This window comes from Falco punctatus (assembly GCF_963210335.1).
Source record: "Falco punctatus genome assembly, chromosome: 9".
Taxonomy (NCBI): Eukaryota; Metazoa; Chordata; class Aves; order Falconiformes; family Falconidae; genus Falco; species Falco punctatus.
In genome coordinates this window covers 6,144,087-6,162,476 of record NC_137589.1, presented here as the reverse complement: position 1 = coordinate 6,162,476, position 18,390 = coordinate 6,144,087, and the positions used below count along the sequence as shown (strand labels likewise).

Genomic DNA, 18,390 nt, shown 5'->3' with positions numbered 1-18,390 from the left:
GAGGGCGGTGCTGGAGACATGTAAAAGCAACTCCAGAAAGACTGGACTTGTAGCCAGATGGGATGACAGATGGGTACCTTTTTTAAGATTGCCATGGGTAAAAGAGAGGACGAGAACCAAAGCTCAGCTTCAGATGCATGTTCAGCCTGCTGAGTATGAGGCTTTGAAAAGTATGATTTACTGATCTCATTGTGAGAACCTGCACTTTTGCTCCTGTATAGCAGAACTAATATGCACATAAACAATGCAGCTACTTTCATCTTCTAAAAGGAATAATTTATAGGTTAGGACCTGTAGATAACTTTATTATGCAGTCACCAGCTTCATGAAGTAGAATCTGCTTTGAATAACCATGACCATTCCATGGAGACATCTCACAGAGTGATCATTAAAACTCCTGGTCGCTTGACAGTTGCCATAAAAGTTCTTTGTCACACAGTAGGACTATGGTGCTGTGTAACTAAGCAGACGAGGGGGTGTTTTCTGTATTATTTTCCCTGTTTTGTAGCCTTTGGCAAGCACATTGCTGTTGACTGCACACCTATAATCCTTAGCAGAACTTGATATGCTAAATCTGTTTCATGTTCATCTAATCTATGCCATGATTAGTACTTGCAAGAACAGTACATGCCAGGAGTGAGTTAATGTTTGCATAAAAGATATAAGTTAATCAGAACTAAGCAAGCACAAGGCTACCAAACTGACTTGGCTGGTAGACAGCCTGTTAACGTAAAATGCAGACCACGTTAATTGTTAAATATGCTGATCATTCTTTCCAATCCTCATTAAAGTGAATCCAACTTTAGAGCAAAGGAATTATTTCAACTTTGTCTTAAACGGCGATAGTCCTGTTTTCATGTGTGGGTATTCCTAATCTTCCTGTCTCCCTTCTTATTATTTGTATACACTGTTCCATTTTCTGGAGACAGCAGATGCTGCCTGAAGCATCACAACAGAGCACACTGGCTGCTGCTCCTGCTCGGCTCTAGGCTGGTTGTGAGCTTACTGTGTTTCCCTGCAACTGCACAGAGATACCCCTTTTCTGCAATACTTCTAAGAAGTGGCTCTCTAGTTGTTGTTTGGGAATTAATACTTAAAGGATCACAAAGTTCGTTGCACCAAACACGGCAGCCTAAACAGTTTTAAATTTTGTGGCAGAATATTATCAGACCCAGCTGAATGTCTGGGTGCCTTACAACTTGCTACATCCAAGTTTAGGACATGTTCTTTGGTGCAAATCTACTAATGTAATGGTAGGAACTTCTTTAGTTTTAGGTACTTGGAGCGATTTCTTTTTGGACTACAGATGCTAACAATGATTGCAAAGAAAATAAGTCATGTCTTTAATTTGTTGTAAAAATAAAATGCTCCTCCCTACCTTTTAATAACATGATACTCTGTGCTCTTTCCATAGTTCTATAAATGGTCTTAAAAAGAAAACTCTGAATCTGTGAAATGTGGCGGGTTCATTAAACATCTGGAAGTACTCTCATGGCTGTCATCACTTGCTTTCAAGACAGTGAAAAACTAGGCTGTATGATTTCTTGATATTCATACAAGGAATACCTAGTAGCATCATGGTTGGTAAATAAAATATTAAATTTTCTACACTGGAGATCGATGTTTTAAAGTTTGGGTTTGGGCATTTCCTGAGGGCCTGTTACTGATGCATAATGTTAGGGGCTATTTGTTTTTACTTTGTAACTAGAGGAGGCAATCTAATGCTCATTAGGTAATCTTTATTGGACCATCTCTGCCGTATTTATACCGCATAGTACCCTTATTACATGCTTTGTTCCATTTATTTCATCTGTTAAAATTAGATATTTCCACTGTATTCAAAAAGCATCCATGTTCTTGGCTAGCAGGCACAGAATTTGAAGTGAACCACTAGAAACTGTTTCTAAAGCAACTTTTTATACAGTTTATTATTCCCATCTCTTCTGTTCAGGAGCAAGTGTTCACAATGCCTGTGGTACCAATGTCCCCATGGAAAATCAAAGGGAAGAACACAGTGACAACAGTGGTTTTAAATCAAGTAAAAAACCCAAATCCAAAACAAAGAGGTAAGAAAGTAAACATTGAAAAGTTTCATTTTATATATGATTAAATATGAAGATTTAAAAAGCTCCATGTTTAAAGGGCCCTTTGCATTTTCCCTTTAGTAGTGTGAGGGGGTTTTTTGCTGGCTCTGGCCGCTTTTTGGATCTTCCATAATTGACTTTAAAAAAAAAAAAAAAAGTAAGGAGAGAGAAAGAAAAAGAAAGGAAGCAGTTCTGAGCATTTTTAACAGTTTAATCCTCTCTTTTGACATTTGCCATGTACTCCCTAGATTTACAGTCTACTGTTTCAGAGCGCTGCAGTGAAATACCAGCTATTACAGAAGAAATAAGACATTAGGTCACAGCTATGTGACTCAAAGAAATGGCTGGAAAAAGCAAAGCACTTTCGATTAAATATGTGAAGAAAACAAAGAATCGTCCAGGCACCTTCATATAGAAAATGTCCAGAGGTTTACGCTGAAAGACACTGCTTGTGCCTTTTATGTTAAATTCAGGTTTAAAATGTCTTTTTTTTTTTTTTTTTTTTTTTTTTTTCATTTTTCAGAAAGCAACAAATACAGCTTAAAAGTGAACATTCTTTTTCCACAGGTATTTCAGGGGAAGAATCTTCTCTGCATTTTAATAGGTGTGCTGCATTCACACAGCACGCAGCCTCCAGCGTTAGCACCGGCACTGCGGCAGTGCCCGGCATTTTCTAGGACCTCCTTTTCACACGCATCATTCGTATAGATAGCAGCTCTACTTGTCACAGGTAAAAGGTTGGTAGAAAACGCCAGCTTTTTTGCTAGATCCTGCTAGGATAAATTCAAGAGCACAGTGTTTAATAATTATGTACCTTTGGGAAAAGTGCCAAGATGAAATCAGTGAGCTAGAGGACAGTGGAGCGTAGGAAAAAATACCACGGGCATAAAACGAGGCCAGATGGGCTTGACCTTCACAGCTGTGTGCTGAACCTCCTGCTGAGGCAGGCTGCTGGGCACGTTTGAAACGGGGCAATGACCCTCCGTTGATTTCACAACAGTCGTCAGACCCAGCTGATGTTCTCGTGTCATAGTTTAACCAGTGAGCTGGAGGTGGCAGTCTCCATGTTGCATGACCAATATAAAAAATAGCAGAGACTTCCTATTTGTCTGTGCAGCCTTACAGCTTTCTGTACCGAGCTTTTCTCCTGAAGGAGCTAAGATAAGCAGATCCAGTGGCGGTGTGTGTTAATCCTAATAGTTACTAGTTAGCATTAGTTAATCATTTAATAATAGTTAGCTGGAGACCTTTCCATGCTGTCAAATACAACAGACTTCACTGAGGTTATGAGGAATTCCTTCCAGTAATTCCTCCTGAAATGGCAGTAATGCTTCAGGATGTCATGACCTACGTTGTGAACTTAACTCATAGCATCACTGAAAGAAGTTTGTTTGTAGAGATTTTCTTTGTATTTGGTATTCCAAACAAAGGAAATTCTTTGTCATTTGCTTTCATTGCAACATTTTCTTGGAAGATTCATTTGTGTATTTTTACTTTCTTCTTGTTTGTATGTTCTCTATGAGGCACGGAAGAAATTTCAAAATGATGTGTGAACCAGGTTTTCCTTCTCAATGCGACATGCTAGCCTTCAAAGGACTCTCGTGTATGTGCACTTGGGACTGTATTGCTAGGCCAGAATTCCTTGGAAGTGGCCACAGATTCCAAGCTCATCAGTTTTGGGGCGTCCTTTTTGACACAAATGGCTTGGGATATCAGACAGTACAACGACTATTTATGTCCTTAGTATTTTCTTTTCTAAAACCTTCTGAAGACAACCATTTCAAATCTAAAATTCTGGATAAATGCATCAGTTGAAAATACTGGCTTAGCAGTACAGGTTTGTCCTTTCCAGCTGCAATATGCTATACTATCTCTGAAGTGAATGATTAATTAGATATTTTGATGTGTTCTCATGGTGATTTTGTAGTTTTATGTTCCAATGAAGACTTACGGTATAAAACTTACAGAAGCTTTCCCCTAACCATTTGTCAAAAGGCCTGGCAAGGGTGATTGCTCTGTTCATTCTTGATGCAGCACTCCGTAGCAGTGCAGGGGATATGCCTGTGATAGGGAAGTTTTTCACGAGGCTCCCGGCTCACTGTATGTGTTGCACAGTGTATGGAAGGGATTTGGATCCTTTACCACAAGCAGCCACTTCAGGGTTTTGTAAAGCGCTTCAGCTCTGACTACGGACATAAATGTTCTCCCCAAATTATTTTTTAAATGAACATTTTGGACAGAAATTAGATGAGCTAATCCTTATAAATTATATGCCATACCAAGTAGAATGTGACATATTAAAACTTTGGAAGCCCATTAAGGTCCATGACATTTAAACCTGTTTAATTTTTTGAAACAGGATTCCTCTCTTATGAAATAACCATCAGTTCAGCTTTTCCAGCATTATACCTGTGCGTAATGGAATCATCCCTCAGCGTGACTGGTGATTGTCCAGGGCTTAATGAGGGAGGTTCTAGCAATCATAAAACCTGATTTGTGAGCAAACAGGCATACTTCAGGAGAGCCCAGCTCTAGCTTTGTACCACATCAGAGAGATAATTTAACAACCCAGAGCTGGAGACTTTGGTGCTCCGATACCTGAGCTGACACTAATCAGATTGCTCCTTTCAGCTGGCATCTAAGGCTTCATGTCTCACCTGAGCTTTACCTTGGGATTTGTTGTGCACTTCCCAACTGCATAGTATGGATGGGCCTTGTTAATTCCTGGAAATAGTATCAGCCAGAGAGCAGACCTTAAAGAAAACCATTTTCCAGGTTTCAGAGATTGAATTCGGTCTCGATTTGTGGCAGAAGTAGCAGCAGAATAGCAAGATTTCTATTCAGTCTAGAAAAACTGTTGCTTTTAATTAGTGGCCTAGTGCTGTATTTGGGACCTATGGCATTGTGGTAGTGTAACAGGGATTTCTGTTCCATTTTATTCCACACTGGCCCCCTAATTAAAAGGTGTTCATCCAACAAAGGAAACTAGGAAATTATTTGTGAAAAAGGGGAGTGGCTATAAATGCTTTTTGGGTTTTTTAAAAAACTTTTAGGTGGTAAAATGGAAGGGTACTGTACACTGGGAAGGTGATGAAGAAAAAGGATCCTGGAAGGACATAGCCTCAAAATGAAAAAAATAAATCTGGTAGAAGGAATTTGACTGTGCTACTGTTTTGCTATATCTACATATATATATATATATATTGACATATATATCTATATATGCTATACATCTCTTACGTTGATGTAAGTAGAATGCAGTTGGCTGTGGAGCATCTCGATATATGCTATAAATATCCCTTATGTTGATGTACATAGAATGCAATTGGCTGTGGAGCCTTCCGACAGATGGTGTCTCTGAAGGGCTTAACCAGAGCTGTTAACCAGGATAACCCAATAGACAGAAACATGGAAGAAGGTTCTTTGATGTAATGGGGCATCTTGGCTTGGGTTATTTATTTTTTTTCCTCTCCCCCAGTCCTGAAGTTCTACAACATCGGGGTGAGATCCCTGAGGAAAGGATACTGAACAGAGGAGGAGGATTGCAAAAGAATGTGACTGTGAGTGTGTGCCAGAGAAATGGGAGAGAGTGCTGGAGTCTGCACGTGTTCAGGAAGACGAAAGCAGAAGAGCCTGCCATGGGGGACCACAGCCACAGTGTCCTGGCTTGTGACATTCAGTTCCAGGTATAATGCAACCTGTTTTGCCTGATATTGTGATCTACCAAGTGAATAGGATTGAGCAGCTTTTTAAGGTGTGTGTAACAGCATGGTAGAGTCAGACACAAGTGAAACCAGTCTCAGCTCACCGTCTGATCTAGCCTGATGAACAGTGACCCAGTTCCTGTATACTCACTGGGCTGTGAACAGGTCCAAACTCACTCATGTATAACTTTGAATTTATCAAGTAGAATCCTCCAAATTAACGGATGTGTCCATTGTGTCTCCTGTTTAACTGAACTATTAGTAATTCATTACTTACGTAGCATCATTCAGGAATTGCAACATGCCCTGTTCTACTGAATTTTTCCTTGCACTGGCAGTAGGACCAGCATACCCCAGCAGTGCACTAGGTAATCCATTCACACGGAGGGCCTTAGCCATGACCCGCTTTGGCTCCAGAGGCACCATCACAAAATCCCTTGCCATTTCCCACCTGCTGTAAATGACACTAAAGATAGAGCTGAGACAACGTTTTACTTTAAAACTTAATTATAGGTCCATTTTTCTTCATTAAATTAATGTTAAACATCATCTATTACAGGGGTTCCATTCAAAGAACAGATGGGAAATACAAAGTAATACAGATACAGATTAAACAATATTGGCAACAGTTAATACATTTACACAAAACACAAAGCTAGTGTGTGTCAAGTGTTCTTTATAACTATGCTTAAATCATGGAAAACAAAATCCTTTCCTAGATTTGTTTTTAAATTTGTTCAGATGCAAAGTACTTCAGTGAATCTACAGGGTAAAGGGCTTCCAAGTCTATGAAACTTCAAAGTCCACTCTGTTAAATGTTTTGAAGATTTTATTGTAATTTCTCTTTTTACTGAGTTATGATATCAAACAAATAAATTGCTTGAGCTAGGAAGCCAAGCAGTTAGATCACAAGAATTACAGCTGAGGTGTCCGGGCTTTTCCAGTGGGAGGAACTGCTGCCTTAAGAATAGTACAGCAAGATTCTGTTTGCCTAAGAAAAAACCCAAAGAATTCAGCTTCCATATGATAAAGTGTGAACTGCTTTGTGAAGGGACATGTTGCCCACACTGCAGCCAAATGCCTAAACACAGCCTGCATCAAAGCCCTTTCTTCTTCACATTTCCGATATCTGCTCAATAGCTGTTTAATTTCTTACTGTACCCACAGTGTCCATCAGCGTAAGAGCAACCAGCACCCTTGCCTGCACGACTGCTACTTTCCCATGGGCCTGGATGGGGCACGTAAGGATCCAGTCCCAGAGAGTGGGCAAACAGTTTAGGACCACCCTGTGAGAGAATTTGTAGGGCAACAGAAAAGCGTTCCTCTCCCGTCTTGTTTGGTTTGACAAGTGACAGAAATAATCTTGGTAAAACCTTGATTTTTCCTTTATGCTGAAACAATATCCAAGGGAATTTGCAGACCCATTTACTGTAAAAAAGCCCCAGACCCAGCCAGCCTATGCTCTGCAAGACCCTACCCCTGTGCTTGCCACCGGCTGTGGCCGGGCGAGGGGGACAGAGGGAGACAGGCTGTGTGGGATGGGACCATGATGTCCACAAAATCATCTGCTAGATAGCTGGATCTTCACAAGTACTATCTGAGAACTGTAAACTCAAGCTCCCTTGCAAAAATCACAAACGCGAGTCAAAAGACCAGCAGTGACTCAAGCAGGGGAAGCTTGTCTTTTCTGGGGTTTTCTCCTTTAGCCCGTTCCTCTTATTTTCTCTATACTCTGTCTCTCTCTCATCCCCCTGTCTTTATTTGCATGCATTTTGAGGTATGCAAATTTATACAAACATATTTACACTTACACAAACAAATCCTCTTGCTTTGAAAATATTAAGTATTCAAATATCTGGGGAAGAAAAGGCGGTGAGTGGATGTTATGCACTGAAACAAAATAAAGCAAGACAAAGAAACTCTAAATTTATTACCAAACTAGAAATCCAGTGCCTGCAAAACAATTTAAGTATGGTAATAATTCCTTGAGACAGATTATATGAGCCCCTTACACTTGAGTTATACTTCAATAGTGACATGCAACTCAGTCTAACAAGGAGGTACAGCTCCAGTGCTTAGAGTGAGTAGGCTCTACCTAGAAATTGTGCCTTCCTGAGTCACTGCAGCATCTAGCAGTATTGCTCTGCAAGTTTTCAAACACACAGAAACATGGAGTTCTCAGCTATATATATATTTGTGTGTGTGTGTTAATGATGAGATGCCACATTCTTAGAGGAAGATACAGATACTCTTTTCCAAAATACCTACAAATTTGCTGTGCATTGATTCAGAATATTCACCTGGGTGAAATCTGATCCCTAAGAAAAAATATTTGGAGTTTAGCTAGGCTGGCACTCTGATCCCCGTTGCACAGCACGACCACAGATGGGCAAGGACAGAGGTACTCGTAGTGCTGGGAAGAGAGGGAGGGTGGGACCGTGGTGCAGCCCCCGTGGCAGCACACCTCACTGTAGTGCCTGATTGCTGGGTGACACTGAATCACTGTTGCGTTCTGGGAAGCAAGAGTCCAACTCCAAGGGCTTTCCTACCCCCCACCCTGTTTTTCTTCTCCCTTATTCCTTCTCCAGTTTGTGAAAGCCTGGCTTGAAATTTCTATTAATCCATTTTTCTTAGGTGGGTTTTTTATATATATATATGTAACATTGCACTGTTACAAATAATAAATTCTTTCCCTTCCTTAACAGCCTCTAGCACATAGAATTTTGGCTAGCAGCTTGAATAAACATGTCCCTTTCCATCAAGGCTGCATAAACATATTGGGTGCTGCCTGATCCAAGACACCTTTACTCTTTCTTAGGCATTTGTACAGTCTACTGCAAGATGCCTTGGAAACTTCGGAGTTTCCAGCTTAACTGAAAGTGCTAACTGCAGATATTTAATGTATAAAAGCTTTTTCTCATGCTCTCTCTCTCTTTCTCTCTTACGTTCCACTTGGACAGCAATCTCATCATCATTTATTTTATATAAGCCCCACTTCAGAATGAAATAGGACTGTTTCTCTCCTCGTTTATTTTTTCCTGTCTCATCCTTGCTTTCTGTGCTCTTGGGAGGCTGTTTGTCCTGTTTTCCCACTTGGCATGGATTCAGAAATATATTTATTTTTTTTTAGTTGTCTCCAAGGCTACAATGCTAAAAGGCCCCAGAGGAGTTGGGTACTTGACTGGAAAGACACTAGCAATATCGAGGCCCTGCTCCTCCTTGTTAGAAGAAATACGTTTTGCTGGAATTTTTAAAGGAAGATACAGGGCTGTAGGCACCAGCTGCCTATGAGCTGTCTCTGATCCCTTCACTTCTTTTGAAAACCCTAACACATGCATTCATCTCATGATGTCAATTTTGCCGTGAGTACTTCATGACTAATTATGAAGGTCTAAAAGCCAGCTTGTGCTAGAGCTTTGCTCCTGAGACGTGAAGCTGCTCACTGACCCTGCGGTGCTCATGAGCTGTGGGAATGGGACACTTGGCCCTGCCAATCTCTTCTAACAACCTTCAGCAGGAATGTGCAGTGCTGCTCTGGCAAATATCGTATCACATGGAAGAACTGTTAGTATTTAAACTATACTAGAATTAACCCAATAAACGGGTCAGACCTTTTATCCAGTCTGGACTCTGTGCCATAGGTGCAGTTTACAAATGTTACAGTAATTTGGCTGATGATTCTTTCTGGATTTTAAAGCTGTTCTGAAATTTTCTCCCTGCTAGGACTGAGAGAAAAAATTGAGGATGAGAAATAAGTTTTTGAGAACCTTCTTCCGAGAAAAAAGTGGTCAGTTCAGGGTAGAGATTTTGCTAGTGGTAAAAGAGAACAGACTAACGAATACCACTCCTGGCTGCATCATGTGAGTTAAACAGATTTTGTTGCATAAGTAATTATTTATAGAAAGTAGAACAGATCCAAAAGACAGTCACACCCAAAACGAGCTTTGCACTGTGCACACATGTACAAAGGCAAAGTCTTTGCCCATATAGCAAACAATTGGGGAAAAAAAAAATATTTCCTTGTCTGTATTTTTGACAACAGTGAACATTTCAAATGGAGACACTGAAGATTTAGTTTTTCTCCAGTGCTGCCTGCAATATCAAGATGTGCTTTTCAGTATAATTCTACCTTCATGGAACACAAGGAAGCATTTTAGATTTATAGTCACCCGACAAACTACTGGTGACACACTGACAAAAATAATTAATTTTACTACCTGTCTTAACAATTTTTCTCACTTTTTCTGTCAATAGTTTTCTTTCTGGTTGCACCATTAATTGAACTTATATGTTGCAGTGATAATTAATGTGTTTCATACAGTTTGAAACATGAACATTTCTGACTACTTGGAAACACTTCCTATTTTCCTGATTTTAATTAAACTATTCCATTTCATACATTTCAGTAGTATATGTTGGAGATAATCTGGGTATTTCTTATCAGAAAAGGAGAATCTGAAGGTTTTTAGGTTTCCGTGTATAGAAGTAGTCTTTAAATTTTAAATATATCTAGATCATATCACCTTGGTCAGATCTACTCAAGGATGTAGACACCTAAATGGGATCTTGGCAGAATTTAGGTGCCTATTTCCAAAAATAGGACACTCCATCTTTTGCATAAACCTTCAGGTGTCCAAAATTATTGACACTTTGGCAACTGGCCCATTATTTTCGTCCTGTTGTCTTGTGAAAATGGAGAGTAGACCTCTGCACTGCTTGGGAGCAGAGATGCATGGTAAGCTCTGGTAGAGCTACAGGAACATTCCAAAAGATCTTGTTTCAGAGAACAGCAGTGTCAAATGCTGTCCTGGATAGGACTGGTGTATACTGTGGGCTTTTCCAGTTGAACTCCAGTTATGGCTCTGACCAAATTCTTTGGCCCAAAATGTTCTAGTGTTCACTAATTTTTGAGTATGTCAGATTTCTAACCAGCTGCCCTAAGGTTTTATCGGTTTGAGTTACAGAAGTAAAAAAATTATTCTACAGCTTCACCTGAAGACAGCAAGAACTGTGGCTCCCCACTTCATAGCCCCAGAGCTGTTGCCAGCTGTTGAAAGTACCCTAGATGCCTCCTGCCTCGGAGGCAATTTGTTGCAAGGCTTTGGCTGGATGATGTTCATGTTATTATTTGTAAGAGCAAAACATTGATTATATCATGTATTAGAAAAAAATCATAATAAGGCTACAAATCCCTTCTAGCTAAGCACAAGTGTGTAGAGACAGTGAGGTATTTCTCCAATAAACTTCTTTTTCTTTGAGCGACACTGCTCTCTTTAAATATGACTTCTACATATGTTTGTTCCATGGCATTTTTTTTTACTCCACAACTTCTCACTGAGTGTTGTGCTCATTTTTTTTGTTCAGACTTCCCTGCGCATGGAGTGCCAGCCAAAAGCAGGAGCAGCACCACCAGCAGCCGCATTTGAAGCAGCCACGTGGTGTTGAGCACGTGAGGAGTGAGAGGCGCTGGGCAAAGGCTGCACCCTCCGATGTGTCCTCCATCCCGGTGAGCTTTGTTGACTCAGAAGCATGTGCATGGTAGTTCTGTGGCAGGTCCACAAGCTGATGCAGAGACAAATTGCCTTACCCAGTCAGCTCCTCAAATTAAAACCCGAGGCTGGCAGAACATCAAGTACCAGGATGCATGATGGCAGGTGTACAATGGAATTTAGGTCAGGCAGGGAAGGGAGATCAACAGCACAGAGCCACAGGCTCTAATTCTAACTAATCAAGAGACCAGCCAGGGGTTTAGTCCTGACAATTGAAGTGGTAAACTGAGAATAATTACATGTTTGGAAAAACATCCCCTTGGGCATTCAGAGTCTGCCCAGATCACTAGAAATGATTGTGATAAAAAGCATAATGAAATAACCAGGTCAGCTGGTGGCAGCCAGGACATCTATTGCAATAATCATAATCCAGGCTCTGCAGAGAGATTTTGGGGGAAGACTAGAGGATTAGTCAAGAGCTGGTGTGTGGGGAAGGGCAGCCATTTAGCTGTTTGGGAAACTAGACATTTTGAAAGAATCCTATATAAGGAAAAAGAACAATTTGACACATTAGATTTAGCAGAGCACTCAGAGATAAATTTCTGAATTGCTGTGAGCGATGTCAGATATTTAAAAATACTTGTTTGGAAAATTGCTGTGTATTTCAGGTAGGTGTTCAGTGAAGCCTTTGCAGGAGCATGAAGATGTCTGCAGAAATTTAAAGCACATAAGTTCAAGGAAATACCCTTGGGGTTATGAAGCAGGATGTAATGTAAATTATTCATAGCTGGAAATTAGTAATTAGTCACTCAGTGACAGAGGAGACAGGAAGCCTAGACAAAGTGTTCATTAAGAGGTTCTAGGCCCTTTTTCATGCAGGCTGCAAAGTGATAACTAGAGTCATCAGCCAAAGCAAAGCCCACAACACACCCAATTAAGAAGAGGTTATCTTGCAGGAGCAGATTGTAAGTCAGAGAGTCTTATAGCTGTGTGAATAAAGCTGTGTTCTCCAGGGACCCAGATGGAATTTCAATGAAAGGATGAAGACATTGCCCACAGGTAGGCTGCCAAACAACTGTTCAATGAACAGGGAGTCATCTGCTCCATGAAAGATGTCCCTCAGCTCATGGAAGTCATCTGTGTCCATGGGGTCACTTGTTCAGGATCGTTTGAAGCACACAAATATATAGCACTGGGGTGCCACTGTTTAATTTTGTACTAGTACTGACTTTGGGGCAGGGGCCATAGTGACCTAAGGACTTGCACAGTGAGCACCCACGTGGTCTCTAGGGACTGTAGACTTCTGTCCGGGGAAGGAAAGAGAATGAAAGTATTCAACTAGATATGGGAACTGGGAATGTATGAAAAGAAAATAAATATAATTTATGGTAATAATTGTACTAAGCAGAGCTGCAGGAAAAAAGCCAATTATTTTAAAGCCTGTTATTTTAACAATCTTAGAGGAGTTTTGTTATTTAACTAACTCGCTATTATTTTTCAGGAACTCTTTTGGTAAATATTTTGTGTTTTAAAATATAGAACCTAGAAAAACGCAATGAAACTAAAATTCTTTATTAAAATTAATAAACACATTTACAGAAAGAAATATATCACCCAATAATTTGTGACTTTGGGGCCTAACTTTGGAAAAAAAGTAACCTTGAAAAAATGGGTTTAAAAAATCTGCATATTTTTCATTTGAACCTGAAAATGCACTTTTATTTAAAAAGATTATTATTAACATGTATATTGTATGTAAGTTCACTAAAGCTGTTTAAGTGTTGCAGCAACTTAGTTTCATAAGTTCAGTCTATGCAATAGATTTAAGGAAATACGATAGGCAGCTGTTTCCTAGGGGATGGAGACGTCCATTTGAATTTCCCCACAAAAGATCCTAAAGGATCAGAGAACTGTATTTTAGAGGGTGGGGGTTTTTTTCAGTAGAAAAGAAGCTGTACTCAGCCTAACTTTACTCTGTGTGCATAATATTATCACAGGTTTGACCCGCGGCTGCTATTGCTCATGCTGGGAGCAGCAGGAAAACTGAACGAGGGCTGGCAGCGTGGTTCTTAGCACTGAAGTAAATTTAACAGCTCTGTGTATTTGTTACCTGCAAATTTTCTGAGGGCATACTCCACTTCTGGTTTTTTGGTTTACTTTTTTTAGGGGAATATACATGTCGGGAGAGTACTCAAAGCCCAAAAGCATTTGAGAGACAGTTGGTCGGCATTTAGGTGTCTGAGAGACGGGGTTAACCATTGATGAGTTCTGCCTCCTAAGGCTTTAGTCTTTACCCACCCCCAGAAAAGCACAAGGCAAAGCAACTCCGCATGAGGGCTGAGAGCATTTTCATGCTGTGAGACTTCATTAGGGGCTTGTGTTGTAATTTGTGTTTAATTTGTAGAAAGGCAAGCTGTAAGGATCCTTCTTAGCATGCTAGGTATAGACTGTCTACATGTAATGCAAAAGAGAAGAAAATGTATACAAGATCAAGGGCAACTAGAGTATACAAGGAAACTGTGTTAAATTAGGAAACACATCTAGGTCAAGAAAGGGTTTCAATGGATTGGAAAAATGAGGCAAAGAAGATTTACAAGACACAAATAATTATCAAGTGAATTTTTTGGCATGTGGACACTCTCAAGAGAGAGTTGGTCCAATAGCTATTTGAACTAAAGTCAGCCAGTTTTTGCTATATGAGCAGTGTAGCAGTGAGGATCATTTTTACAGGCCAGAGGGAGGAAATGAGAAGATTATATATAAATCAACAGAATTGGAAAAATGTAATAATACAGAATTCTGACAAATACTGTTTTAAAATACATTCACTTATTTAAAAGCCCTTACCAAAGCTGCATATAAACTTATAAGCTACCAAGAGTATGAATAAAAGGCTCTGGGGTTTTACTCATAAAAATGTGCTGACATAGATGGGTCAAATTTTTTTCCATTAAGTTTAATGGTAGAATCAAAATGTACATCCATGCATGGCTTGAAAAGAAAAATGTCCAATTTGTGAAGTCTGGTACCAGCCAGTGAACGAGATTAAGCAAATGAGAACTTAACATAGGGGAAAGCTCCTGTTTTTCTGCCATAAAAAAGAGTGATAATACTGTCAGCAGCAAATGTGATGCTATTTTCCAGTGGATGCTAGAACTATTGCATCGCATTTACTATGGCAATGCAAAGTTGTTGACAAAGATATACACATTTCCTTCCTCCTGAATTTATTTTCTTTACTGTGTTTATTTTTTAAACAAAAATGTTACTTGCAGACAATAAAAAGAAATGGAACGAGAGTAAAAGAGGCAGTCAGGCACCTCAACTTAGCCCTTCTCTACTTTTTTTTTAGCATAAATGGACCTGATCACAAAATGCTAATTTGATTCTAGTTACCCTAAAGGCTTGTGGCTATAAAGAGCTGGAGTGTTTGCTCTGACCCAGTCGTACCCTTTACTTTGTGGTCTCTGGAAAACATACGGGCATGACTAAACAACAAGTGCAGACAATGATGCCTGCTCCACCCTGAGACCTACCTGACTAGACGTAAGCCCGCTTTAGACCAAAACCTGGGTAGCCACATTAAAGCCATCACATTTCCTTGGGTGTATATAAGTGCATCTACTTTGCTTTCAAAGAAGATGTAGTTTATGGCTGGCTAAGCCAGAAGATAAGTCAAACTGTGACTGCATCAGTTTGTGTAGACTCACTTTTGGAAGAACATATCGATGGGAGCTATTATTCATGGTGCCACCAGTTTTACAGCTTAAAATTGCTTTTAATTTTTTTAAGACGAAGGAACACAATAACAAGTTCTATAGCAAGTATGTAAGACTATACACACTGCTTGAAGGACAAGCATTTATTTAGCTACTATAATGCTAGCAATTAAAATAGATGTTCAGCCCAGCTTTAAACCTGGGAGTATAATTATGATATTCAAAGTCCTCAGTAAGACAATCAAAATACCATTTAGTTGTGTAAATAATGGTCACTTGAAGTGTAAATGAGCACTTGGGCAGTTAGAATCCCCGTATCTCTGCAGAACGGCATGTGGTCAAGGAGACAGAACCATTATCTGCCCTGGCAACTCGTACTTTGGTTAATCTATGTGTTCCTGAATGCAGTTATACTGGTAGTACTCCTCACAACCTCTTATCGGAACTATAGTAAAAAGTAAATATTCTCTGAGAATGATCCCTCTATTCAGTCCAAGAACCAGAAAGCCCTTAAAACACTTGCATCATGAAAAACAATTTTCTAGAACTTGTATTTTCTCAATCCTGTAAACACTGTATATAACAAAATGTACCATTCCTCTGATGGCTGAGTCATTCATGTAATGGCAATTTGAAGTCCAATACCCACAGTTAATCATTATATCATGGAGGAACTAGAAAACTTGACAAGAAGTTGCTTCAGGATTTTTATGAATTGATTATATCTGTGGGAGATAATCATATATCTCGCATTTCCCAGCACAGAATAATTCACTTGGGAAATTGCTAGATTATCTACTATTCTGGTTACCTGTGACACTTCTTTATGTAATTGGAAATGATCTGAAGAACAACAAAGTGGCAATGATTCTCAGCTCCCACATGGGAAACCATCAAATCGACTAGGACGCTTCCAGAAGAGAGGCAGCTGACAAGGGTAATGACAAGGTCTATAAAATCATGAATGATGATATCGTAGATGCTAAAGGTTTAGTCTGGTTTAAGAGGAAATTGAACAAGTTCATGGAATAGGAATCCACTGAGGGTAATTAAATCATGGAAACGACATCTGAAGCTGAGAGCGGTCAGAAGCAGAGAGAGCCTGAGCTGGGAAATCCTCCGTGCTTGCTCTGTTCTTGCTCTTTGCCTGTGGATGCTGTCAGGGAGAGCGGACTGAGGTAGTCAGACCTTTGGTGTGATCGCTGCCCTTATATTTTTATGTAAGAAAACCTGTGGAAAGTGCCATCTGTTGAAGTCTACATGACTGGTATGACTTTTTGGGACAGAAAGTGTTATAAAGACCCCACTTGTGTATTTGATATATCATACCGGAACGGGTATTTGAACAAATAAATACATAGGCAAAGCTTTTATTTTTAATACCCAAAGCTGCATTATTGGAACTGTTTCTCAGAAGCCAGAAGAGATAGAAAATATTTCAGTGAGTTGGTCTGCTTAAATGAAAACAGGGCTGAGCTTCGTGTATTTTGCTGTCTGAAGAGTTTTGTACCTCTCCTTCTTCAGTCCCTAAAGAGGTTCAACCATTTGGCTATTCCAAACTAAGACAAAGGAAAAAGCTTGTTTTGTGGTAATCCAGTTATGTCCTTACCATTTCTAACTATCTTCAGACAAGTCATTGGAGATGTTGAACGTTCAGACAATAAACCAGTAGAAGCCCTCGCTGCATAAACGCTGCGTAGTGATTTCAAAACCAAAGCATACACTGTTGAACGGTATGAAATGTAGGTTTGCCGCTGCTCTCACCATGATCATCGATATCACCACCTTCAGAGGTGCGCATCACTGTCTGTGCAAATGCCTTGAGAAGGGTGAGGTGACTGCATAGCCTTCAGGTACCACAGGCATGAGGAGGGGAGCTGATTTTAACCTCCAAGTCTACCACCTAGCCACAGAAACCCAGCTAATAAAGAATTACACTGAAGAAGTTACTTTGATTACAAACACAACAGCAGATAAGGCAAGATGGAAGTTAATCCTTCACTAGGGAAGGAAGCTAATGAATTAAAATACCGGATAACACCAAGAAAATATTGGCTCCAGGAAAATCCAATGGGTGGGCCAACTGCTTACCAATGCCAAAACTAAGTACAAATATTTAAAAACAGTATCATCTGGAAATTACAGGGATAAAGATAAAACAGCAACTAAAAAAAGACCATTTGTACCAAGACAGTGGCAGAGGTGGAAAAGCCTTCATTTTATTGACTGTTCTCATCAAAGCTATAAAATGCAAATGTTGTGCACACATGTGTCTACCATCTGCAGGGCCTGGCAGCCCGCAGGCTGGCTGTATGGGCAATCAAATTTTCACATTATGAATGATAAGAAAGCAATACAGTGGCAGCGGTAGCTCATGATGTGCTCTACCATGCAGGTGGTGTTTACAGATAAGCGCCTTTTTGGAACGAACACTTGAGGTCAAAATAATCCAGGGAGTTTTTTGAGCAGAGAAGCAAACAATATTAAAACAAATATGAGCTCATTGTAACCCTTACTGCTTAGGCCGTTGTGTTTATGGCAGGCTTCCCAAACGGAGCAGTTTCTCTTTGTAGTCATGCAATGCATCTGCCACTTTTACAGCACAAACTCACACCTCTGTGTTCATGTCGGTAATCTATCTGCATGCCCTCATTGTGGTTACAGGTTGTAACACCCAGATTTGCCCCTTAGTATTAATTTAATGGATTGCATCATGGAGAAGTAGGTTGAAAAAGGTACCTTGTACAAGAAAAAGGCATGTCTATTTAAAAGAAGTTTAAAATAAATAAAGCACTATGTCTTTGACGAAGACTATCATACATATTGAACAGTTCACAGCTCTTAATACCAGGATAATAAAAAATAAGTTTCATATTTGACCTCGGCTTTCAGACACAGTTATGTTCCAAGATGTGCTGTTCAATATGATTTAAAGTAGGCAGTCATCACAAAGATGAATTAGGACACATCAAGTTTGGTGAGATCAACTCTGCAATGTTATAACTCAATTTAAATATGTGAACAATCTATAGACGTGAAACAAATCATACCAGCTAAAGAGCTGCCTAACTGAAAGGTCTTTGACTCTGAATGTGTGATTTAATGCTGATTTAGAAGAGTAATATGCAGTGGTACCAGAGGCTGGCCCCAGGTCCATTAATAACGAGCAGAATCTAGTCCTTCTAATACCAGATTCTTTTGTGAAAATATTTTCTTCTTTTTGGTTCTGTGCAGGGCTACAATAAGCAATAACTTGCTGTATTACCAGTTTCAGTGATGGCAGAAGGCATTCCTGACTCTTACATCTTCTGAAATTCATCCATCTTCCAGTTAGTTAATTTTGTTGTGGGTTTTGATGTCTTAACCAACCTCAGCTGTATAGTGCTGCTTCTCT

At 39.8% G+C, this 18,390-nt stretch overlaps 1 long non-coding RNA gene across 1 annotated transcript in view; it reads right to left on the bottom strand.

Moving 5' to 3' along the window:
* Positions 1–18,390, bottom strand: part of LOC308069799 — a 53,964-nt gene that overhangs the window by 33,519 nt on the left and 2,055 nt on the right. Inside the window, exon 2 of the long non-coding RNA XR_013930518.1 lies at positions 1–18,390. This exon is cut by the window's left edge and continues 33,519 nt beyond it. This is a non-coding gene — a long non-coding RNA (uncharacterized lncRNA).